The following is a 16,308-nucleotide window of genomic DNA, read 5'->3' as shown; positions in this document are numbered from 1 at the left end:
ACTTCATGGACTCCTGGCCACTGAATAGATTGGCTGTCTTGGGTCACGTGTCTATCCCTGATCCAGTTAGGTGTGGCCAGAGTAGTAAAGTCACTTGATACAGGGCATGGTCATCTGTGCATAAGGAAACACCCAGAGCCTCCTTTCCTAGCATGGAGCTATAGATGTAGCAGTTATTCACTCTCCAGTACAAATGACTCGCCAGTAAAACTTAGAACAGTGACTGGCAAATAGGAAACATCAATCAATCAATCATACTTATATAGTATCCATCCCTCCCAAGGGCCCAGCACAGTGCCCGGCACCGAATGGATAATTATTATTTTGGAATGGAAGGCCAGTGCGTGCAGACAGCACAGCACAGAAAGAGGCAGTACAGAGTAGTGGTTTTGCATGTGGACTCTTGCCATAGACTGCTTGAGTTCAGATCCCAGATCTGCTACCCAGCAACCATATGACTTTAAGCAAACTACTTAACCTCTCTATAAATTAATTCTTGCATCTGTAAAATGAAGCCACAAATGGCACCAATGACATAGGAGAATTGGGTGAATTGAAGGAGACAATGTACATAAAGTACTTTTCTATAGACCCTAGCACATGGTGATGCCTCAATAATAGTGATGTTGTTATTTTCTTTTGTGAGACTCATGCTAATGAGCATGGAGCTCTAGGCTAAATACAGGTCTGGAAGGTAGTAGTCATATCCCTCCCTCAACTGAGTGGGGCAGGGTCCTACCACACAGAGAGCTGCCTAAGCACACACTGATTCTGAGATTGGCAAGGCTGTGGTCAGCTGGCTGGACTCACTGCCTTCCCTGTGCCCCCACCCACCAGGTTACAAGAAACCTGGTGTTTATGGGTCATCTGGGCAGCTATTGCTGATTTTAGCAAAGAAAGCCACTATGAAGGATATATTCCAAACTTTTCTGGGTCTGTAGTAAATATATATATTTTTTAATGTTTTTATTTATTTTTGAGACAGAGAGAGACAGAGGATGAGCAGGGGAGGGGCAGAAAGAGAGAGAGACACAGAATCCAAAGCAGGCTCCAGGCTCTGAGCTGTCAGCACAGAGCCCTACACGGGGCTCGAACCCATGGACTGTTGAGATCATGACCTGAGCCAAAGTCGGACGCTTAACCGACTGAGCCACCCAGGTGCCCCTATAGTAAATATATTAGTTACTGGGCAAGCATGTTGCTATACCCTCAGTCTCTTGAAGTGACAGGTATGTCTAGCAGAAAACAGGGGGAGAGAAGAGAGAGAAAAAGAGAGAGAAAGAGAGTGCACTGACCAAAGTCAAGGATTCAAGGATTCTGTATTCTCACTCAGTATCTCGCCAAGCCAGTCTTAATATTTCCAGTATGGAGAAGCCTTCTGGTCATCACCTCTAGGCACACAGAAATCAATGAGGTGGTCAAGATGGAGATAGCAGTCTGTGCATATATGTGACAGTGGACATGTTTGAGATTGAGGGCTCATTCAGGGCAAGGTAAGGCCAGCCTTAACAAGACCCTCTTGAACCCTGCGTCAGGCTGGCATATAGACTGGGACTGAGAGCTGATAGAAGATGAGGTTCTGCTTTGGAACCTACTTAACCACAAAGGGCTCCCCATGGAAGAGATTATAAGAAGGTTTGGGGAAAGGAGTGAGAGTAGTTGCCTTGGCTCAGGGTATGTTGAGGAGGCAGAGGGTGGTAGGCAGGGAGAAGGAATATAGAGAGCAGAGGGAAGATGGAGACACTGCTGCAAGCTGGCCTCGGTAGACTGGGCAAAGAGCAACGAGAGTTCCTCTCTCCACAGAGCTCCATAGTGGCCAGCACTGAGGGTGGAAGCCTGCACAGTCTCCCTTTGGGGCTTTCTGGGGCAATATGGATGGGCCTCTTGGTTCACTCTAGGTGCTCCAGCTGCTACAAAACCTGCTATGCTGGCCCCCAAGGAGCACCACACAGCAACGCCAACTCCCCTTTTACTCTGCATAGCACCCGATGGCCTTGAGACACACTTGCTAAGGGAGAAGTCTCTATTAGGAGATCAATTTTCTCTTTTCCCCCACAAATTCAGCTATGAATTTCCTTTGAGGAAATGGTGGTAACTCAGACACCACCAGGGGGCACTAGGGCCTCTAGGCACCAGGGGCCAAGGGAGATGAAATCCCTGAAGTGTGGAGGCCCAGGTCCAGCTGCTGAGCCCCTGCAGCAGCCCCCTCCAGCAGGACCTTGATGTAGTTGATCAGGGAGACTGTGTTGCTGGCTTATCTAACGTGAAACGAGAGGACTGGGCCAAAGAGCCCTATTTCTGTCCAGCCCTACACTACCTGCCATAAAATTAAATGATCACAATGAGTACATTAATTACCTGACACGAATGCTTTAACATAACAAAATTATTAGCCATTTTAGATTTAGTGTTTGTACAGCACTTTATATTTGCAAGGGCGTTGCAATAACTTACCCTGCTGAGGGTGCATTTCAGGCCCTGAACGACATCCTAAAGGGTTTCTTCTGGCCAGCCAGCTGTCTGGCCTCTACCACAGCTGGTCTCCTGCCTTTCTTGCCTGCACTGACTGCTTCTCTTCTTCTCCAGCTGCCACCTGGCATCTCCTCCTGGCAGCCCCCTCATCTGTTCACTGAATCCCTTTTTTCATAGAGCCATGAGACAGTTTCTTCACTTGTGCTCAGGTTACCTACCTGATCCTGCATCAGAATTAAAGGGCCCAGGGGCAACAGCCCTGGGTAGGGCTGGCCTTGGTGTCCAGCAATTGTCTCTCTTGTCCTGGCTATAGCAGCAAATATGGACACCTGATGGGTTCTGCCCTAGTGGGAACTCTGAGTTTGGGGCCTGATGTTGCTCAGACTCCCCAGAAATTGACTACATGTCCTGTCCTATCATTTGCCAAGTGTTCACTGTACCCACACCAGAGCAAGCGCTAGGCCGTTGGGGGGCATGGCATTGAGGGGACTCACCACTGTACAGATTCAGTTCCAGACTGGACGGGATATTACAGGAAACTTTACTAGTCAAACTTGTTGCAGTTGGCTTGGGTGTGAAATCTGCTTCCCCAGGCAGATCAAAAGCTCAGTTGATGGATGTCTGTGTACCCAGCTCTCCTTGCTTGCTTTCATCTTCCTTCCAGAAAGAGGAGTAAACATTCAGTCAGCTAGTGAGCACTGCAGGTGTTCCCTTGAGGAGTGGAGAGGAATATCATTGAGAGCAGACAAGACCACTAATCACAGTGTCCACAGGATATGAAGGGTCTCAAGAAGGAACAAAATGAAGGACAGTTGCAGCAGCAGTTCCAGAATTTCTGGATAGGAAGGTCTTTGGGGAAGCAGCAATTTGATTGGAAGGCTGCTGGAGGACTTAACTTGAAGATGAATTTGTGTAGCTTATACAACACAGATCAATAATATTTCCTAACATGTTTTTAGTCACACTTTACAAAAGTGGAGAAAACATGAGTTTTCTATGTAAAGTTTATCTTGGTGCATAGTATAGAGGTTAAGTAACTCTGGATCTGTATTGCTTGGGTTCAAACTTTAGCTTCACCATTAACCATCGAGGTGATCTCAGGCAAGGGCTTTAGCTTCTCTGTGACCTAATTTCCTCATCTATAAAATATGGATAACTATAGTGACTACCTCACAGACTTATGAAGATTGAATGAGTTAATCCATATAAAGTGTTTAACACATAGTAAGTCCTCTTTAAGGGTTTGCTACTGTTACTCATCGGGAAGAGACTCAAGAGGGCATAGGGGTGGCTATGGTGCTCAAACTGGGTGTTTGGAAGTCAATTGCTAAGTCATTCAAAGTGGAGTGGAGGTGAGAAGAGGGACTCAAGATTTAGGCGAGGAATGCGTGTGGTATGTATGGTGTGTACGGTGGGGTGCCGAAGAGACTCCTGGTAAAGTCAAGACAATTCCGTCTCCATAGGGGTCATGGAAGGGGAAGGGCTGGGTTTCAAGTCATTGAAGACCCACAGCTTTTCAGTGTGCACTAAGTAGCGGGGGCTGCCTGGCACCCTCTTTGACAAAACTAGATGTTACACCTACGAGTGGTAGGGGAAATGATGTATTCTCTTGCCCTTCTGAGCAGTCTGGGAAACCTGTGGAAGGGAGTACAGAATGGGAGGGAGGAGGGTACAGGCTGAGCCAGGGGAGTGGGAAGAGTGGGGTTGCAGGGGAGCGGGAGGGGTGGGCAGGTGGCTCCAAACCCCTGCCTTGCCCCTGCCTGACTGTCCGGGCCTTGGAGGGAGAGTGTTTCTCATGGATAATCACAGTGACTGGCTAATTTGCTGGTCTCCTCCTGCCCTCCCTGCTGCCTCCAGGCTCTGAGCCTCCTAGAAACTCAAGGGGAATGGAGGGGCAGTGACCATTCCAGGGAATGGGGGACATCCTGTTTCCTGGCCCTGACCCAAAGAGGTAATGGGATAGAGAGGAGCTCAGCAGGTGAGGAAACCTGGCCTCTGGCTGGGTCCTGAAAAGCCCCCCAGTTGGGGGCCTTGTGCACCTCACCTCACATCTCCCTCTAAAGTGAAACAAGGGACTCTGACAAGCTTCCCCTAAGAGACTGTTTCATCAACAAGCTTATCTGAGATTCTGTCTCTTCTTGTGGTTGCAAACAGGAAAGTGAGGGAGCAGACCTGAGTTCTATGGTCTTCTGAGCTCTGGAACCTTAAAGCTGAGATGAACAGGCCAAAACCCTGGTCCTCCCCCACGCTCCAGAGACAGAGTAGGCTCACCCACCACAGCAGTGAACAAAAAGACCCACATGTCCATGTTTTTTCCTTGGAAAAGCATTCTCAGGAAGACTCTGGATTAAGAATTAGAGAGCCGGGGAGCCTGGGTGGCTCAGTCGGTTAAGCGACTGACTTTAGCTCAGGTCATGATTCGCGGTCCGTGAGTTCGAGCCCCGCGTTGGGCTCTGTGCTGACAGCTCAGAGCCTGGAGCCTGTTTCAGATTCTGTGTCTCCCTCTCTCTGACCCTCCCCTGTTCATGCTCTGTCTCTCTCTGCCTCAAAAATAAATAAACGTTAAAAAAAAAATTTTTTTTTAAACAATTAGAGAGTCATGGGGCGCCTGGGTGGCTCAGTCGGTTAAGCATCCGACTTCAGCTCAGGTCATGAATCTCATGGCTCATGAGTTCGAGCCCTGTGTTGGGCTGTATGCTGTCAGTTCAGAGCCTGGAGCCTGCTTCGGATTCTGTGTTTCCCTGTCTCTCTCTGCGCTTCCCCCGCTCACACTCTGTGTGTGTGTGTGTGTGTGTGTGTGTGTGTGTGTGTGTGTGTGTCTCAAAAATAAGTAAACATTAAAAAATTAAAAAAAAAAAGAATTAGAGAGTAAGCTAGAAAACTTCTGACCCTGTTAACTTGAGGGGGTCCTCTAGTCTAGGGATCTTCAAAGGTGATTCCTTAGGTCAGGAGGAAAATATCAGAATGTATATGTATTTTAATGTAAGAAAGAAATAAATTGGGTTTTACTGATATTTGGCATACACATTGGGACAGGCACCCTACTTGGTAAGTCACCTGGCCACTTGTCATGAAGGGACATGATGGATCCTGACGGAACCTGGGAATTTGACAACATTGGAGGATTGACAGTGGTTCTTATAACATGTTGCGGATAATGTGTATCCAGTTGAGGGATTTACTGGTTATATTAACTAGTTTTAGCTAAACATCTTCATAGAATGGACAGATGGTTTAAAAGATTCCTGCAGGGGCGCCTGGGTGGCTCAGTCGGTTAAGCGGCCGACTTCGGCTCAGGTCACGATCTCGCGGTCCGTGAGTTCGAGCCCCACGTCGGGCTCTGGGCTGACAGCTCAGAGCCTGGAGCCTGCTTCAGATTCTGTGTCTCACTCTCGTTCTGACCCTCGCCCATTCATGCTCTGTCTCTCTCTGTCTCAAAAATAAATAAAACATTAAAAAAATTTTTTTTAAATAAAAGATTCCTACAAAGACAACATGACTTTTAAATAATACCCAAAAATGCAAGCACAATCAATCGCTTCTACTCCTAGTGGGAGCTTTTAGACAGATTATCAGATAGAAACAATTGTAAGCTAATCATATCTGACAAGAAGTCAGCAAAAACTTTTTGAAATTATTAAGTAGTGTATTTGAAATATGGATTTACATGCATTTTAATTAATTCTGCCCGAAGTATATATTGTACCTTTAGATATTAGCCGATGGTAGTAATTTAGAAATAAGTATACCTATGTTGGAAGAGTGTGTACTTTTTGTTTTTTAAATGTTTATTTATTTTTTGAGAGAGAGAGACAGAGTGTGAGCAGAAGAGGGGCAGAGAAAGAGGGAGACACAGAATTTGAAGCAGGCTCCAGGCTCTGAGCTGTCAGCACAGAGCCTGATGTGGGGCTCAAACTCACAAACAATGAGATCATGACCTGAGCTGAAGTTGGACGCTTAACAACTGAGCCACCCAGGCGCTCCAAGAGTGTGTACTTTTTTACTGATAAGTGTGCATGGTCAAGAAATTTGGAGACCACTATGTTAGCTTCTCTGTGGCTCAAGTTTTGTCAAAAATAATTATTGGGGCACCTGTGTGGCTCAGTCGGTTGGGCGGCTGACTTTGGCTCAGGTCATAATCTCGCAGTTCGGGAGTTTGAGCCCCGCATTGGGCTCTGTGCTGACAGCTCAGAGCCTGGAGCCAGCTTCACATTCTGTGTCTCCCTCTCTCTCTACCTCTCCCCCCTCATGCTCTGTCTCCCTCTGTCTCAAAAATAAATAAATGTCAAAAAATTAAAACAAAAACAATTATTGTTTTCCAGAAAAGTGATAAGATAAAATTTCACTTCTCTTAACATATGATATGCTATTTGGTGTCTGGACTCTCATTTTCTATCTGTGAAACCTTGTACAGGTGTCTTAAAACTCTCTGAACCTTGCTTTGTTTATCTGTAAGTCATTACAGCATTGTTATAGGATTATATAAAAATGTTTATATGTCTGCCACACTGTGGACCCTTGATAAATGGTTGATATTATTACAAAGAAAGGTATTGTTAAGCCAAATTAAGAGGATTCATAAATTAGTAGGATAAACTATTTTTGTGCAACATTTTTAAAGTACCTGAAGGGTTCCAGTTCACTTTGGGCTAAGGGCTGAGGATACAGAGGTGGATTTGGTGGAGACTCTGTAGTCTAGAATTCGGAGCTGACATTGTCTAGATCCCTACAACAGCCTCCTGACTGGTGCCCCTGCCTTCCCTGCCTTCATTGTCCCCCGCTGTTCCCCCGCTCTAGCTTTCACCTTCATGTGACTGGCAAACCAGTCCTCCCCATCACTTTCATCAGTCACTCCCATGTGCAAAGACCTTCAATAACTCCCTTGTAGTACACAATTCTCTGTTGTATACAGTCTTGAATTGTTCAGTAATTTTTCTTCAATTCAGACTTCTCTTCCCAGATAAACCTGTTGTAGTTAGGACTTAGAACTTACAAATAAGGAAGATAAGGTTGCCCCTGAGAGAATTTAACTTAATCAGCAGGTGATGAAAGGAACCCAAAGTCTCCTAGGCCCTTGGGAACGGTTACTTGACTACTAATCAGTGGTATTAACACATCTAAGGAAAGAGAGCTTCAGTGTGGTCTGCAGTACAACTCAAAATAGAGGAAAGCCACAGAGATAAACTTTAGCTGAATGCATCCAGCACTGCCCATGGGACAAAGATATTGGAAATAGGAGAACCTGAACCTTTCAATCATGAGTCTTCAAGGCTATTTATTGCCTCTGGCCAGGAGAGATCTTCCTCCATTGTACATTATACGTCTCTGGTAAAGATACTCAGCATTCTTGTCATCTTTGATCTCCCGGATGAAATATTCCCCCTTTTTAATTACTAGGTCTGGAAATACTATCAGGATACTGATTTACTAATTCTAATTCTCAGGTATTTACAGAATGAGATGGGGAACCTCTTACAGGGTGTCAAGCATTCTGGTCAATTGAAAAATTATATCTTTATTGTTTATATGAGTCTGACAATCTTAGCTTATGTGAATCTGATAATTAAGTAAAGATCTAAGTGAAAAAGATGAAACTTATGAGGCAGGAGAAATACAGCAGAATATGTTTTTTTTTTAATCACGTGGTTGAAATGCTCCTTTTAAGTAAGACATACCATCTAGAACCTACAAAAGAAAAGATTTAACTAAGTAAAAAACTTAACCTCAATACAAAGAAAAACACTATAAGCAAACTTGAAAGACATGATGGACTAGGATCACATATTTGCAAGTTACATAATAAGTAAAGGATTGATATCGACACTATATGAAGAGAACCTAAGAATGAGTAAGGAAAAGACAACCCAACAGAAAAATGGGTAAAGGATATGAATTAGGAAAGTTACAGAAAATATGTCTAATAATAATGTCTCACAAACTTTTGAAAATGGTTCAAGTTCACTTTTAACTAAGGAAATGAAATTAAAATAACAGTGATATACCCCTTCCATAAGATTGCTATAGTTTTTAAAAGATACATGAGATACATTGAAAAATTGATAGTGTCTTTAATATAACTGATGAGGGTGTGGGAAAACAGATGTTTCAAATATTAATGGGATATATGTTGGCACAGTTTCTTTTGGAGGATCACTTGGAAGTTTCTATCAAAATCTGACTATTGCTATTATATAGGCACACCTTAGAGATATTGCAGGTTAGGTTCCAGGCCACCCCAATAAAGCAAACATCACAATAAAGCGAATGTCGCCATAAAGCCAGTCAAATGAATTTTTTGATTTCCCAGTGCATACAAAAGTTACATTTACACTACACTGTAGTCTATTACGTGTGCGATAACATTATGTCTAAAAAAAAACCACATACCTTAGTTTAAAAATACTTTATTGCCAAAAAATGGTAACCATCAACTGAACTTTCAGTGACCCATAATCTTTTTGTTGTTGGAGGGTCTTGCCTTGATGTTGATGGCTAGCTGACTGGTCAGGGTGGTGGTTGTTGAAGGCGGGGCTGGCTGTAGCAATTTCCTAAAATAAGACAACAGTGCCGTGTGTCTCATTGATTGACTCTTCCTTCCACACAAGATTTCTCTGTAGCATGCAATGCTGCTTGATAACATTTTACCCACAGTAAAACTCCTTTCAAAATTGGGAGTTAATCCTTCCAAACTTTATCAACTCAGTTTATGTGATATCCTAAATCCTTTGTTGTCATTTCAATAGTCTTAACAGCATCTTCACCAGGAGGAGATTCCATCCCAAGAAACCACTTTCTTTGTTCATCCCTAAGAAGCAACTCCTCATCTGTTCCAGAGTTATCATGAGATTGAAGCAATTCAGCCACGTTTGAGGTTCCACTTGTAATTCTACTTCTCTTGCTCTTTCTACCCCAGGTGCAGTTACTTCCTCCACTAACATTTTGAACCCCTCAAAGCCATCCATGAGGGCTGGAATCAACTTCCTCCAAACTCCTGTTAGCCTCTTCTCATGAATCACAAATGTTTTTAATGGCATCTAGAATGGTGAATCCTTTCCAGAAGGTTTTCAATGTACTTTGCCCAGATTGTCAGAGGAATCACTATCTGTGGCATCTATAACCTTACAAAATGTATTTCTTAAATCATAAGACTTGAAAGTTGAAATTACTCCTTATCCACAGGCTGCAGAATGGATGCTGTGTTAGTAGGCAAGAAAATAACATCCATCTCATGGTATTTCGCCATCAGAGCTTTGGGTGACCAGGTGCATTGTCAATGAGCAACAATATTTTGAAAGGAATCTATTTTCCTGAGCAGTAGTTCTCAATAGTGGGCTTAAAATATTCAGTGAACCATGTTGTAAACAGAATGGTCAATGAGCATTGACTTCAGCTTCAAATCGCCAGCTGCATTAACCTCCAACAAGAGAGTCTGCCTGCCCTTTGATGATTTGAAGTCAGGCATTGACTTCTCCTCTCTAGCTATGCAAGTTTTAGATGGCATCTTCTTCCAATATAAGGCTGCTCTGTCTATGTTGAAAATCTGTTGTTTCATGCAGCCACCTTCATTAATGATCTCAGATCTGGGTAACTTGCTGCAGCTTCTACATTGCCACTTGCTGCTTCACCTTGTACTTTTTTGTTATGAAGATGGCTCCTTTCCTCAAACCTCATGAACCCCTCTCCACTAGCTTCCGATTTTTCTTCTGTAGCTTCCTTGCCTCTCTCAACCTTCATAGAATTGAACAGACTTGGGGCCTTGCTCTGGATTAGGTTTGGCTTAAGGGAGTGTTGTTGCTGGTTTGATCTTCTATCCAGACCACTCAAACTTTTCCCATATCAGCAATAAGGCTGTTTTGTTTTCTGCCTGAGCCAACCTGAAGGTGGTGTTTTCACCTTATTCATGTGCTCACTGGAGTAGCACTCTTAATTTCCTTCAAGAACTTTTCCTTTGCATTCTCAACTTGACTAACTATTTGGCTTAAGAAGGCTAGCTTTTGGTCTGTCTCAGCTTTTGACACGCCTTCCTCACTATGTTTAATAATTTCGAGCTTTTGATTTAAAGAGAGATGTGCAGCTCTTCCTTTTGATCAAACACTTAGAGGCCAGTGTAGGGTTATTAACTGGCCTAATTTCAATATTGTTGTGTCTCAGGGAACAGCAGGGGCCCAAGGAGAGGGAGAGAGACCAGGGTAACTGCCAATTGGTGGAGAGTTAGAACACATAAAACATTTATGGATTAAGCCATCTTGTATGGGCACAGTTCATGGTGCCCCAAAGCGATTACAAAGTAACATCAAAGACCACTGATCACAGATCACCATAACAAATATAATAATAATGAAAAAGTTTGAAATATTGCAAGAACTACCAAAATGTGACACTGACACACAAAATGAGCAAATGCTGTTGGAAAAATGGTGCAATAGACTTGCTTGATGCAGGGTTACTACAATTTATTTAAAAAACTATGAAGTGCAGTAAAACGAAGTGCAGTAAAATGAGGTATGCTCATTGTTTTTCTGATGTTGAATGTTGCTTTACTCTTACCCCAGCATTTCCATCCATCTCTTGGTTAGTTTGATTTCACCCCAAGTTGTTTTTTCAAGAAGGGATTGCATGTTATTTACTCCCCAAGTTCTTGTTTGAGAATGTGTGTTGTTGGCTTGTTTACCTAAATGAAAACCTGACCAGGTATTATATTCTTGGGCTCACTTTATTTCCCTAGAAACTTTGCAGCCACCGAATGCTGCCATGGAGAAGTCTGAGACTAGCCTGATTCTTCCTTCTTGTAAGTGATCTGCTTTTTCTGCCTGTGTGACTAAAGAATTCCCTCTTCATCCTGAGAGCTGAAGAACTTAATCAGGATATATCTTTATTTCAACTGTTCCTTCTTGGCTTTTCTTGCAACATGTCCTTTTAATGTTTGATTCAGTCCTCCATAGCTCTTCACATCAGGAAAAATTTCTTCTGTTATATATTAAAACACCTTTTCTTTTTAATTTGTTGCATTCTTACACCTGGTTTTATGTTTTCAAAGCATTTTTCACTATTTGAAGGTATCTTGTTTATTAGTTTAATGTCTTTCTAACCCACAAAATGTAAACTCCATGAGAAAAGGAACTTTATCTCTCTGTTGTAATTTCTGTAGCCCCAGTATCATGAACAGGGCCAAAGAAGATCATTGCTGTTTCAGTAAATATTTATTTTCGATTTTACAAAGTATGCAGTGAACTTTCTCAGCATAGATCTTTTTGAACCATTTAAGTGATCTCCTTAAAGTAAATTTCTGTAAGTGGGATTACTATATGAAGAGGTAAGCACGTTTAATATTATGTTCCCCATTGCCAAACTATTTCCAGAGAGATTGTTCAAATATATGCTCCACCAAAAGTGCAGGTGAGTGCCCGTTTCACAGAATGTAGTCTATTTTTCCAATCTCTGCCAACCTATAGGTAAAACTTAATAGCTTATTGTTTTATTTCTATTTTCTTTAGGCTATTAGACAACTTGCAGACCTTAGACTGTGAATTTTCTATTTATGCAGCTTGACCTGTTTCTAGTGTTGTTAATATTTTCTTATTGATATAGGAGCTAGTTAGATATTTGTTATTAACTCTTTTTAATTAAGTATTATAAATATTCTCACTATTTGTTATTTGTCTTCTGGTCTTATGTATGGCCTTTCTTGCTATGCAGAATGTTTACATTTGTATGTGGTTACTATTTTCTCTTTGTGGCTTCTAACTTTTGGGACATGTTTTGAAAGGCTTTCTTCAACTCTAAGATTATACAAATATTTTCCCATGTTTTCTTCAAGTATTTTTATGGTTTCATTCCCCCCATATATTTTGGCTCTAAGGAGTGAGGTTGGGATAAAATTGTATTTTTTCTGAATGGCTGGCCAGTTACTCCAAAATCATTTACTGAATTATTCAACATATATCCACTGATTAGCATTTATCAACTATCATGTGCCAGACCCTAAGTCCTTTACATACGTAATCTAGTGTAATCCTTTCATCAAGAGATGACAAAATCAGTTTTACATTTTGTTTGTTTTTATTTTTACTTGCATTTATTTTATGCAGAATTTATTCCCGGGCCATAAGTTTTTGTTTCTTCAGTTTTTTCGGGGATATCTTTTTTTTCTGTGCAGCTTCCTCTTCTGGTTTAGGAACAATCTGCTCTTTTTCAGTAAGGATCATCTCAATGTGGCAGGGAGAACTCACGTATGGATTAATCTGACCATGAGCCCTGTAAATTCTATGCCACATTTTGGGGTCTTTGTTCACCTGGATGTGCCTAATGACTAGAGAATCTACATCTAAACTCTTAAGTTCAGCATTACTCTCTGCATTTTTAAGCATATGCAGTAAAAATTCGGCACTCTTTTTGGGCCACCGACTCTGTGTCCAGCCCCACTGTTTGGCCTGGTCACACCCACACCTACCAACTCCACCCTTGGGGTGACAAAATGGCACACACTGCTTCTACAAAGTTACATTTTCAGATATATATATCCTTGATGGCCTGGGAAATTTCACGTGTATTCTTAAAGTGAACATGAATATCTGAACCTCTTAATTTGCATGATTTTGTCGGGTTTTCTGGGTCAAGTGAATAGCAAACCATTTTCAGAGATCACCTCAGGCCACTTACGGGAAGAGAAAATCAGATTTACGTTTAAACAAAACAAAACAAGAACATTGTTTCCAATGTGGAAAATAGACTAGAAGGGGAGAAAAGGAATTCAATGTAACCAGTTATTTAAGTGATCCAGGCAAAAGGCTCCTTTGCAGCTGTATATTCTAGCACTTACAGGTCATGGCACATGGTAGATATTGAGTAAATACTTACTGAACAAAAAATGATAGTGACTTGGACCAAAGAGGTGGCAGTAGAGATGGAGAAAAGTGGACAAATTTTGAGAAATGCTTTGGAGATAGAATTAACAAATCGTATTTAAATATGGGGAGATTATTTAAATATGGCAAGATGTAAGAGAGGGAGTCAAAAGTGACTCAGGTTTCTGGAAGGAATAGATTTAATGGGAAAGTGATGAGTTTACTTTTGAACACGCTGAGCTGGAGGTACCTTGGAGATAATTCATTTGAAGATGTCAGGTAAGCAGTTAGGTATATCAATCTGGAGCTCAAACAACAAACTGAACTCGGGTATGAATTTGAGGAGCATATGCACACTGATGGTAATTGAACCCATGGGAAGAGTTATGATTACTTAAGGAAAGGGTATTGAATGAAAAGAGAAAATCCCCTAGGACAGATCCCTGAAATACTCTGATATTTAAAGGTTTAGTAATAGAAGAGGGAGGAGCCAGTAAAAAATGTCTGTGAAGGGCTGCCAGACAAATAAGAGAAACTGGGAGAGTGATGTCTTTGAAGACAAGGAAAGAGTGTATTCAAGGAGAGAGTTCAGGGTAATTCTAAGAGCGAGTGAAATGATGGACCATGAACGCTAAGCTATATAAACAGAGAAGTAAAGACAGGAAGGGGGTAATAGAAAGGAAGTGAAGTGATCAATAATCTTTTCAAACAAAGGGAAGGACAGTTGCAGTCAGGCTGGTTTAATAAGTGAGTTGGAAAGATAGGTGATTGTGGTCAGAAAGTGGACTGTTAGAGTTAGTTATTTTATTTTATTTTATTTTATTTTATTTTATTTTATGCATGAGTGGGGGAGAGGAATAGAGGTAGGGAGAAAGAGAATCTTAAGTAGCCTCCACACTCAGCATGGAGCCCAACACAGGGCTCTATCCCACGACCCTGGCTGGTATCATGACAAAGCCAAAAATCAGAAGTCCGACACTCAACCAACTGAGCCACCCAGGAGCCCTAGAATTAGTGATTTTAGAAATAGAGAAAGTAGAGGAGCTTTAGGTGATGATGACCAGGTCCAGGTAGTGACTGTAGGGGGCAAGTGTCAAGTAGCTTTGGAGAAGAACATTGGAGATTAGGTGGGTCTTTCACGAGGACTTTAAACTCACTTAGGACGATGGCAGGACTTGCAGTATAAAAAACACAGTAATCGAGTACCAGTATCTTCTGTGAACAATGCGCACACAGGAGGCAGGTAGATTACAGTGACCAATCAGGGAGAGGATAGCAGGGGTTTTACAAAAGGGTGGGGAAGAAGTGGACTCTGACTAGCACTGAGGAGTATCCTGGTCTCCTGATACTAAATAGGTGTGAAAATATGAGCAGACCTCACTGGAGAGAGTAGCAGGGAAAGTGGCCTAGAGAAGGCCAGGTTTAAATTGTCTTTTTTTTTTTTTAACGTTTATTTACTTTTGAGAGAAAGAGAGACAGTGTGAGCTGGGGAGGGGCAGAGAGGAGAGGGAGACATAGAATCCGAAGCAGGATCCAGGCTCTGAGCTGTCAGCACAGAGCCCGATGCGGGGCTCATACTCACAAGCCATGAAGTTATGACCTGAGCCAAAGTCGGATGCTTAAGTAACTGAGCCATCCAGGCGCCCTGAGAAGGCCAGGTTTAAATAAGTACAGAAGTGGAAGGAACATTCAAGGAAATGATTGGGTGTGTTGAGGAGCTGGTTTCCAGAGGGCAATTGGAAGGTGTGCACAGGGAGAGAAGGGGATTTCATTAGGCTTAAGGAAATACAGAGCATTTTAGGAATGACAGTTCCGTAGAGGACAAATCTGGGAGGAGATCAGGTAATTCTGTGTGGGGCTTTGACCTATGAAAATCGGAATGAAGCTTGGCAGGTTTAGTCACAGCTGACTCTTGGAGAACAGTGGACATAAAGGCTTAATAAAAGTCAGCTGTGGTCTGGAAGGTCCTGCAAGTATTTGTTTTCATGCAGAAGTGTGATTAGTCACAGTAGATGCAGCAGAGGACAGTAGTGGGAGCTAAAAAGCATGAAGTTCAAGATTCTTTGAGGGGAGGAAGGAACAGTGGCCCTAAGATTAAATTTAGGTTGCAGCATCAACTGGCATCCTCTTTAATCAGGGTTTGGAGGTCGTGGTACTTACAGCTCCCAGTGGGGTGTGGGGAAAAAGGGACTTAGTAGTAGTCCAGGAATCGAGCCTCGAACTACAGATGCAGATACAGTTTAGCACTTCCACTGGAGAGGGGCGCCTGGGTGCCTCAAGTAGGTTAAGTGTCTGACTTCGCTTGACATGCTCTCATGGTTTGTGAATTTGAGCCCCGCGTTGGGCTCTCTGCTGTCAGCACAGAGCCCACTTCAGATCCTCTGTCCCCCTTTTTCTCTGCCCTTCCCCCTCTTGTGTGCATCCTCTCTCTCTCAAAAATAAATAAACGTTAAAAAAAAAGAACATTTAAAGAACTTCCACTGGAGAACAAATTTTTTGTTTTCACTCTCTGAGTATGGCAATGATGCCAAAACTATTATTTCCAAGTACTTTCACTTGTCGTTACAGGCTCAAATTTTAAATGATTTGGAATATTTCCCCCGTTTCCTTCTTATTTTAGCAAAGTTTGTCTTTGCTTAATTCGTAATTTACATAACTGTTGGTAAGTTAAATTTTCCAACACAAGAGAGATCATGGTTTCAGGTTGGTAGGACTACAGAATTCAGAAGTCTTAACAAAACTTGAAGTCACATCTAAGGAGGGGAAATGTAAATGTTAGTTTTTAATTTGTTATTTTCTTGCCAACCTTTATAAAACTGATAGAAAATACATTAGCAGAACTAGGTCAGTGTCATACACAGTACATCTTCCTCACCCCCCTCAGCTCCTTGTGACTTCTTGTTGCACTAAACTTCTGAGATGCTTTTTCATCTCTAACCCTCTTTTGGTACTATTATGGATATATTCTATTTTTTCACTGCAGAAGCTCTTT

The 16,308-nt window shown here is 42.2% G+C and overlaps 1 pseudogene; it reads right to left on the bottom strand.

The window, feature by feature from the left end:
• Window positions 1–12,473: 12,473 nt before the first annotated feature.
• Window positions 12,474–13,114, bottom strand: LOC131504848 (large ribosomal subunit protein uL22-like; annotated as a pseudogene).
• Window positions 13,115–16,308: the final 3,194 nt, after the last annotated feature.

The sequence above is a fragment of the Neofelis nebulosa genome, chromosome 2 (assembly GCF_028018385.1).
Source record: "Neofelis nebulosa isolate mNeoNeb1 chromosome 2, mNeoNeb1.pri, whole genome shotgun sequence".
Classification (NCBI taxonomy): Eukaryota; Metazoa; Chordata; class Mammalia; order Carnivora; family Felidae; genus Neofelis; species Neofelis nebulosa.
This window is presented reverse-complemented; position numbering and strand designations above follow the sequence as displayed.